Source organism: Ammospiza nelsoni, unplaced genomic scaffold (assembly GCF_027579445.1).
Source record: "Ammospiza nelsoni isolate bAmmNel1 unplaced genomic scaffold, bAmmNel1.pri scaffold_55, whole genome shotgun sequence".
Lineage (NCBI taxonomy): Eukaryota > Metazoa > Chordata > Aves > Passeriformes > Passerellidae > Ammospiza > Ammospiza nelsoni.
Window position 1 is genome coordinate 999,629 of NW_026683193.1, and position 9,188 is coordinate 1,008,816.

A 9,188-nucleotide genomic window follows, 5' to 3' on the forward strand; every position below is an offset into this window, starting at 1 on the left:
TGAATAATATTAGATCAATTAGGTGATTGCAATGGAGGGTTCACCTCTGATTTATATTGTGCTTTATTTCTTCCCCCAGGGGTCTCTACTGCTAGGCAGCTGACCTAGAGGTTCTGGCTCAGGCAAACCCTAGTCTAGCCAGTTCTCCACTCTTGGCATTGTCCCTGGAACATCCCAGAGCTAGCCAGGGCTGCGGAGGGCAGTGAACAGTGACCCACGCCCTGGCATGTCCCAGCCCCCAGAGCCACACCTGCCAGGCCACAAGCCCCAGCCCTGGTCTCCACTGCCGGCCTCAGGGGCTCCTGGGCATCCTCACCCTGAGTGCAAAGGCAGCCTCAGGAGCCGCCCAGGGCACTCTGGATCCAGGCTGCCATGGTGAGCAGAACATGCTCAGAGCATTACAGTTCAGAGAATGGCACTGCCCCTGAAGGGCAAAAAGCTTGAAAGCATAGAATTCTGTGCAGAACCGTTGCACAAATTTTCTCTTCTAGAATGTGCCTATTTTTGTATGCTGTGGATGAATACATGGGGTTTTTTTTCTTAAGGTTTTTGGGAGAACTCTCAGGTTTATTTCTGTTTGCATTTTCCATCCAGCATGTATACAGATTTTTTTTTAATTGTTCTTTTGTAAATATTTAGGGAAAAAATACCAAAGCATTTTTTAATCCTTTGGAATATTGTGATTAATATTCTTAGAAAGAAAACCTTGTTGAACAAGTCTGAAAACACAGAGAGAAGAAAAATAGCATAAAAGTCTTTTTTAAAAGGGTGTATAATGAGCACTGCAGAACTGAATAATTCCTCCAAGGGCAAATTCTTCAAGAACGGCCAAGATATTTCCTTAAATCAAGGGAAATATGACATGAAGCCATATAAAGAGCAGCCAAAGCAAATGAAAACCCTTTGGAAAAGAGGGAATTTTGCCAGTGACATCAATCTGTCGGGATAACTAAGGGATGTCTATCATTTTTGCACTGCATTCCTTGATATTTATAGTGTGTTTTCTCCCAGTTTCTGTGAATTGAATAAGAAACTGCAGTTGTTTACTGCAGACACACTAAAGCCAGCACGGAAAGGGATGTGGATGGGGACTGCAGCTGGATCTTGCAGTGCTCACCACCCCTGACTGCCCTGTAAGTGAGCCCAAACCTTGCCTGCAGCACCTTGAGCACATTTACCCTGCTCGCCCATCCTGGAACATGGTGTTCTCACATCATACACCAGCCCTTTGCAGGGAGTGACCAGCTCCCAGCTGCTCTGCTACCCTGGCCTTACTTTCTGTTTGCCAGTAATGAACTTAACGGATGCACTCATGAGAAACCTAGCACAACATTTGCTTCTCAGGAGCTCTTACGCAAAAAAAACTGCACTGCTCACTAGTTTTTGCACAGAAAAGGAGGTCCTGACAAAGCGTAATGCACAGGCAGGACTCTGGCATACAAATTTCTGAGCCACAGGATTCCACCCATTGTTGTTCTTAGCTGCTTTGCTGATATTTTAGAGCCAGTTCTGGACAGGGGCTGCTGCTGACAGGGTAGGAAAATTTGGAGAAATCAAGGTGCAGGAGACAAACAAAAAAAACCAACGGGGAAACCACTTAGAAATACAGAGCACAACAGAAGTCCTTGGAGATGGTTCAATAGAAAATGGCAGCAGCAGTGAGCAGAGCCCGAGGCTGCTCGCTGCCACCAGAGGGGCTCCTCAGTCCCCTGCTGGTTTGTGTGTGATTCTTGCTGAGCTCCCTGTGCCCCTTCAGCAGATGCAGCCCTGCCTGGAAAGGGCTCCATGCTCTGGTGTTCCCAGCTTGCTCCAGGCTACATTCTTAGCAGCGCTGAAAGAAGAAGGGAAACAAAGAGCCATTTTCTGTGCTGCCTGCAAACTCTTCTCCTTCAGCGCCACTGCCAGAGATCATCCCTCTGTCAACTTGGCACTGTGCCTGCTGCATTCTCCTCCCTGTCCCTTGCATCAGCTCCTGCACATCATCAGCACTCGCTGTCCCACACCATGAACAGAGAGAGCTGTGTCAGAAGAGCAAGGATTGCATTTCCTTGGTCTTTCTAACAGACACAAGAAGCATGAGTCCAAATAACTTTGTTGTTTGTTCCTGCCCTCCTTTTTGACAACTCTGTTTTGCTTTAACGCAAAAGTCTCTTTTCTCACATGGATGGAATGATCTGTAATTGGCAGTTGCTTCAGGCTGTCAGGCACCATGGGAGTTTTCTCTTGTCTCTGATGAGGATTTGGTGTATTTTCCATTGTTCACTTGGTGGTGTCATCTTGGGCTGAGCTCAGCGGCCGACCCTGCTGTCCCCAGGGGATGCATTGGGACGCCAAGCCCCTCAGGGCTGGGATTCGGGGGAGGGCGGGCTTGGACCGCCTGGAGCCTGGGCCCGTGAGGAGCTGCTGCTGGCGCTGGCTGTGCTCAGCCCGCTGTGCCGAGCAGCCGCGGCCATGGAGACACAGGCGGGAGCTGTGGCCGAGGCTGGCAGGCGGCCCGGGCCGGCTCGCAGCTGCGAGGACGCCGGCAGCCTGTGCCCTGAGGCCGAGGCCGTGGCGGGCGGTTTGCGGGCACGGTTTTTCCGAGCCGGCCGCAATGTGCTGCCTCCCATGTAGGCCCGGCTGCGGGAGAGGCAGGCGGGAGCGCAGCGGGGCCGGCAGCGGTGGGCAGAGGCCGCAGAGAGCAGCAGCCCGGCCAGACCCGCTGCGGAGCGGCAGGGAGCTGCCGGGCAGCCCTCGGCCGTGTCTGTGTGCACAGGGCAGGAGCAGAGCCCGCAGCAGAGGCAGGAGCCGCGGCAGGAGCCGGCCATAGCGGCAGCTCGCTGTGCCCAGGGCCGCAGCCGCAGCTCTCCCCTGCCGGTCACGATAGCTGCCGCTCGCCTCCGACGCTCCGGCGCTTCCCGGAGATGAGGGGCCCGGCCCCCAGCAGGCCCTGGAGCTCCGCAGAGAGAGGAGCCGTCGGCGCCGCAAAGGGCAGCGCAGAGGGTGCAGGTTGAGGAGGAGGACATGAGGGTCTCTCTGGGCCGCGCTGTGGCAGCTCTGCCCTCTCGGCCTTCGCCTTGAGCCCTTCTCTCAAGCCTCTAAAAATATTGTAGCCCTGATTTAAAATAGGCCAGTATGAATCAACTTGGAGAGACAGAGACTAAAATGGCATATGGGTTTTTTTTTTTAAGAGTGAGAAAAACTACTCAAAGGGTGTTGTTTTGTGACATTTTTAAATATACAACGTCAAAATTACCAACTGCAATAAATCAAGAGTTTAAAAAGGAGTATTTTGGTATATGAATAATTAAAACCACAAAAATGTGCAGATATGAATGCATGTTTTCATAAAAATCATTAAATTCTAGACAAAAAAAATACATGCCCTGAACTACAATACAAAGGCAGATAGAAGTGTACTTGAATTAGCTCTTTTTACATTGTTGGGGATTTTTGCTTGTGAAGAGGAGCTAGGGTATTGCTGAAGAAAAGTGGCACAAGCAGGGCGGGGCAGTGCGCCGTGCTCCGTGCAGAGGCTGCCAGGGGCTGCCCGAAGAGCGCCCTGCTGCAGCCAGAGCCCTCCCGGCCTGGGGCCTGGGCGCAAAGGGCCAGGGCAGGCACCTCCTCCTCGTCCTGACCCTGCCACCGCTCCCTGCTGCTGCTGCTGCTGCTGCTGCTGAGGGAAAGAGACTCTCCTAAGGCCCCATGAACGAATGCACTTACACAGCCCTGGGGATGCCAGTGAAGGAAACCACGTGTCACGTAATGCATGTATGACCAGAGTCACCAAACACCACCTAAACATGGAATTGTTGCACCTCTCTAGGACAGGCAGAAATTGAAAGAATTAACTGGAGACATCAGGGCAGAAGAGGCCAGAGGAGGGAAACAACTCTAAAGGGAAAACCATCATATCTGGAGGGGGAAACATCTCTGCCTGCTCAGAATCGGTCGAGGGAGTATGTGTCTAATCCTAGCCAGAAAGGGATGCTTTAGGTGAGTTTTGCACCTCCAACTGCCTCGGACCAGAGCCAGGAAGATTCAATTATGCAAATGTTACATAGATAGATAGATAGATAGATAGATAGATAGATAGATAGATAGATTGACAGATTTCATTACTGAAATCTCTCTTTACTGTCCTCTCTGCTGCTACAGACATCAGAACTTGGTAGCCAGTGCCCTGCTCAATTACAATCCTGAGACTGCTCTCCTGTTGCTTCAAAAAAGCACACACCTGGGGAATCTGGAGCGTGTAGGTCCTTACGGAAAGGGATCAGACCCAGAGCATTGCACTGGGAATTGCACTCTTTGTGCATCTGTGCTCGGGCAAGTTCTTCTCTTGGACTCAACCACGCCGGTGGTGCTAAAGTGGCTGGAATGAGAAATGCAGCCCAGCTCCCTCCAGCTCCTGTGATCTCTGAGGAGCAGCTGGAATGCAAGGGCATTGACCTCCTGCTCAGTTCCCAAACAACACACACTGATTCCCTGGGCTGCAAAAAGGCACGGGGCACTACTAAGCTCAAAGTGATGTGTGAGGCCATACTGGCTGGCCTGGAACCACAACAGCTCCTTCTAAACCAAGGTCCCTGCACAGAATGATGTGTTCTCATGCAAAACTACTGCGTTCTCCAGAAGTGATACATTGGAAATTAAAATTCTAGCAGACTCAGTCCCAGTGCTATAAAAGGGCAGAAAAAAATGATGAAAACAACTTTAGTTGGGAGAAAAAGAAAATGAAAAAGCCTCTTCCTCCAAGCAAACAAAAACAAAAAACCAAGGAAAAAAAGGGGGAAAAGTGGCTTCCAAAAGCAGCTCAAATATTTGGATACACTGAGGAGATGCTGAAGGTCCCTCACGAGGCTCCTGTTGTCCAAGCTCAAGCTTCCTCAGCACCTCCTCACTGGCCTTGTGCTCCACCCCCTTGCCCAGCTCCCCTGTCCTTCTGTGCACAGGCTGCAGCCCCTCAATGACTCTCTGCTTCCCAGGGGCCCAAAAGTGCACACAGCACTCCAGCTGTGGCCACGGCGCTGCCCAGCACAGGGCCACGCTCACTGCCCTGCTCCTGCTGCCCCACTGCTGCTGACACAGGCCACCATGCCCTTGGCCTTCTTGGCCACCTGGCCACATGTTGCCTCATCTTCAGCTGCTCAAGGCCACCACCCCTGGCTCCTTTTGGCCCACGCAGCTCTCCAGGCAAAAAGTTGCCTGTTTGACTTCAAATACAGCATCCACCTTTTCAAGATGGCCTTCTTGTTCCACAACCGCATCTTCTAAGGAGATGTCACTAAATTGACAGGAATAGAATTCTCAGTCTCTCTGACTAAATAGAACTGGGCTAATTCTACTCTCTGGGATGTTGCTCTTAGTTCAGTGTTCTCCTCTGGCTGCTGTCAGCAAGTGACATTTTCTCTGCAAAACTGAGTTTGTAGTTCTTCAGGACTCTGAGAGGGAAACTAGGAACTATCCACTTATGCCTTTGTAACCTTTGTTGAAGGTATCAAAATGGATTTTCTTTCGGTCTCTCTAGCTGGTCCTCTGTTGCTACTGGCCAATCTGACATCTGGCTCTAGAATTCCTAAACACCAGGAACATGAAATGTCCCTTTCTCACTCAGCTCAGGAACAGCAGCGCTGAATACACGCCTGAGGTGACCTGTAGTGGGCACGGGAAATGGGTCAGATGCTGTGAGAAAACTGCCTGGGCTGCTGAATCCCACAGAACAAGTAAACCCAAACAAGCTGATTTCCTGTTTGCCAACTTCCCTCCAGGAGACACGTTTCATTCACACAGCCAGCAAGAGATCAGGACAATGTTCTTGGTTGTGCCTACAATTTGGCCTGTTTTGCCAGTAAATGACTACAAACATGACCAAGAAAATGCAGATTCTTCTTTAACACTCAATGCTCCTGTTCTAGCAAAGACATAAAACAGCTTCTAAAATCCTCTCCTTCAGGTACTTTTTAAAAACAATCAGTTGCATGCACCAATTCTTCTAAACTTGCTGGAAACTGTTGCCCAGAAAATCTTCCCCAAAATCCCTCTGAGCTCTGGCATTTCTGTTGTGAAACAGCACAGCAGCATCTCCATGGTTCTTGAGCAGATACTCACTGCTTCAGAGTTTGCCTTTCATTGCAATGGGAAGATCACTATTTTAGCACTCAGTCAAGGGTCAAGGTAGACAGTCAGATTATTTCAGGAGAAACTGTAGAAGGAAAGAATCTTCCCCTGAATTCTGGGAACAACTACCTACTATTCTTCCTAATCATCATACTCATCCTAATCATCACCAACAACCTATTTGTCCTGTTCATTTGCTGAGAAGGAGTTGGAATCATAACCTTCCTACTAATCAGCTGATGACACGGCCGAGCAGAGGCGGACACCGCCGCCCTCCAAGCCGTACTTTACAACCGAATTGGAGACACCAGACTTAGCCTTTGCATAGCATGACTAGGCTCCACCACAAACACCTGAGAAATCCAACAACTTACTACCCCATCCCAATCTCCTACACTACCCCTACTAGGTCTCATCCTAGCTGCAACCGGAAAATCCGCTCAATTCGGCCTCCAGCCATGACTCTCAGCTGTAATAGAAGGGCCAACGCCCGTATCCACCCTACTCCACTGCAGCACAATAGTAGTTGCCGGAATTTTCCTACTTATCCGAACCCACCCTCTATTCAATAATAACCAAACCACCCAAACCCTGTGCCTCTGCCTAGGAGCTTTATCTGGGCAGATAAAGCCCGAGTTTGCAGCCATGTGTGCCCTCACCCAAAACGACATTAAAAAAATCATTGCCTTCTCCACTTCAAGCCAACTAGGACTAATAATAGTCACAATTGAACTAAACCTACCTGAACTAGCCTTCCTCCACATCTCAACTCACACATTCTTCAAAGCCATGCTCTTCCTATGCTCAGGCTCCATCATTCACAGCTTAAATGGAGAACAGGACATGTGAAAAATAGGAGGACTCCAAAAAATACTCCCCACAACCACTGCATGCCTTACCATCGGCAACCTCACCCTAATAGGCGCACCATTCCTAGCACGATTCTACTCAAAAGACCAAATCATTGAAAGCCTAAACACATCCTACTCAAATACTTGAGTCCTACTCCTAACCCTTCTAGCCACATCATTCACCGCGGTACACACAATCCGCATAACCGTACTAGTACAGACCGGCTTTGTTTGAATTCTGCCCTTGACCCCAGTAAGTGAAAACAACCCCGCAGTAACTTCCCCTGTCACTCGCCTTGTGCTGGGAAGCATCCTGGCAGGATTCCTCATCACCTCATTCATCATCCCCACAAAAACCCCTCCAATAACCATGCCACCCTCTATTAAAATAACCTCCCTAATCGTAACAGCCCTAGGCATCTCTTTAGTTCTAGAAATTTCAAAAATAGACCAAACACTCATCCTCACAAAACAAGCCCCCTTCTCAAACTTCTCAACATCCCTAGGATACTTTAACCCCCTAACCCACTGCCTAAGTATAACCAACTTCCTCAAAGGAGGAGAAAACATCGCATCCCACCTAACTGACCTCTCCTGATACAAAATACTAGGTCCAGAGGGGCTAGCCAGCCTGCAACTAATAGCAACCAAAACTGCCACCACCCTCCACTCAGGCCTAATCAAAGCTTACTTAGGATCATTCGCCTTATCCATTCTCATCATCCTCATATCCACATACAGAAATAACCAATGGCCCTCAACCTTTGTAAAAACCATCAAATCCTCAAAATCATCAACAACACCCTAATCGACCTCCCAGCACGATCAAACATCTCAATGTGATGAAACTTTGGGTATCTAGTAGGCGTTTGCTTAATTACTCAAATCGTCACAGGTCTTCTGCTAGCTATGCACTACACAGCAGATACCAATCTAGCCTTCTCCTCTGTTGCTCACATATGCCGAGACATACAATTCGGCTGACTCATCTGCAACCTCCACACAAACAGAGCCTCCTTCTTCTTCATCTGCATCGACCTACACATCAGCCTAGGACTCTACTACGGCTCATATCTAAACAAAGAAACCTGAAACATTGGAGTCATCCTCCTCCTAACCCTCATAGCAACTGCTTTTGTAGGATACGTCCACCATGAGGCCAAATATCATTCTGAGGAGCGACAGTAATCACAAACCTATTCTCTGCCATCCCTTACATTGGGCAAACACTAGTCAAGTGAGCCTGAGGCGGGTTCTCTGACAACCCCGCACTGACCCGATTCTTTGCTCTCCACTTCCTCCTTGCCTTCGTCATCATAGGCCTTACTCTTGTCCATCTCACCTTCCTCCATGAAACAGGCTCAAACAACCTGCTAGGCATTCCCTCAGACTGTGACAAGATCCCCTTCCACACATACTACACCATCAAAGACATCCTAGGATTCGTACTCTCCCTCCTTGTCTCACTAGCCCTATTTTCCGTCAACCTCCTAGGTGACCCAGAAAACTTCACCCCAGCCAACCCGCTAGTCACCCCTCCTCACATCAAACCCAAGTGATCTTTCCTATTTGCTTATGCCATCCTCCGATCCATCCCAAACAAACTAGGAGGCGTAGTAGCTCTAGCTGCCTCAATCCTCATCCTGTTCCTCACCCCACTACTACATACCTCAAAACTATGATCAATACCCTTCCGTCCCCTATCACAAATCCTATTCTGAACCCTAGTCGTCAATGTCCTCATCCTAACCTGAGTAGGCAGCCAGCCAGTAGAACACCCCTTCATCATCATCGACCAACTAGCCTCATTCACATACTTCACAATCATTCTAGTTCTATTCCCCCTTGCGGCCGCCCTAGTAAACAAGCTACTTAAACTTTAATTAACTCTAATAGTTTATAAAAGCATTGGTCTTGTAAGCCAAAGATTGAAGACTAAACCCCTTCTTAGAGTTACCCCACCACCCACCTCAGGAAGAAAGGACTCAAACCCTCTGCTCCAACTCCCAAACCTGGTATTTTTCACTAAACTACTTCCTGACCCTACCGCTAAACAGATCGAATCACCCCCCAAGACAACCCCCACACAAGCTCCAACACCACAAACAAAGTCAATAACAACCCTCACCCCCCAATCAAAAGCAATCCCACCCCCTCTGAATACAACACAGCTACCCCACTGAAATCCGACCGCACTGACAACAAACCACCACTATTCACCATCCCCTTGTCCGTCAA

The 9,188-nt window shown here is 49.2% G+C and overlaps 1 pseudogene; it reads left to right on the forward strand.

Moving 5' to 3' along the window:
- Window positions 1-7,808: 7,808 nt before the first annotated feature.
- On the forward strand, window positions 7,809-8,833 carry LOC132087215 (cytochrome b-like; annotated as a pseudogene).
- Window positions 8,834-9,188: the final 355 nt, after the last annotated feature.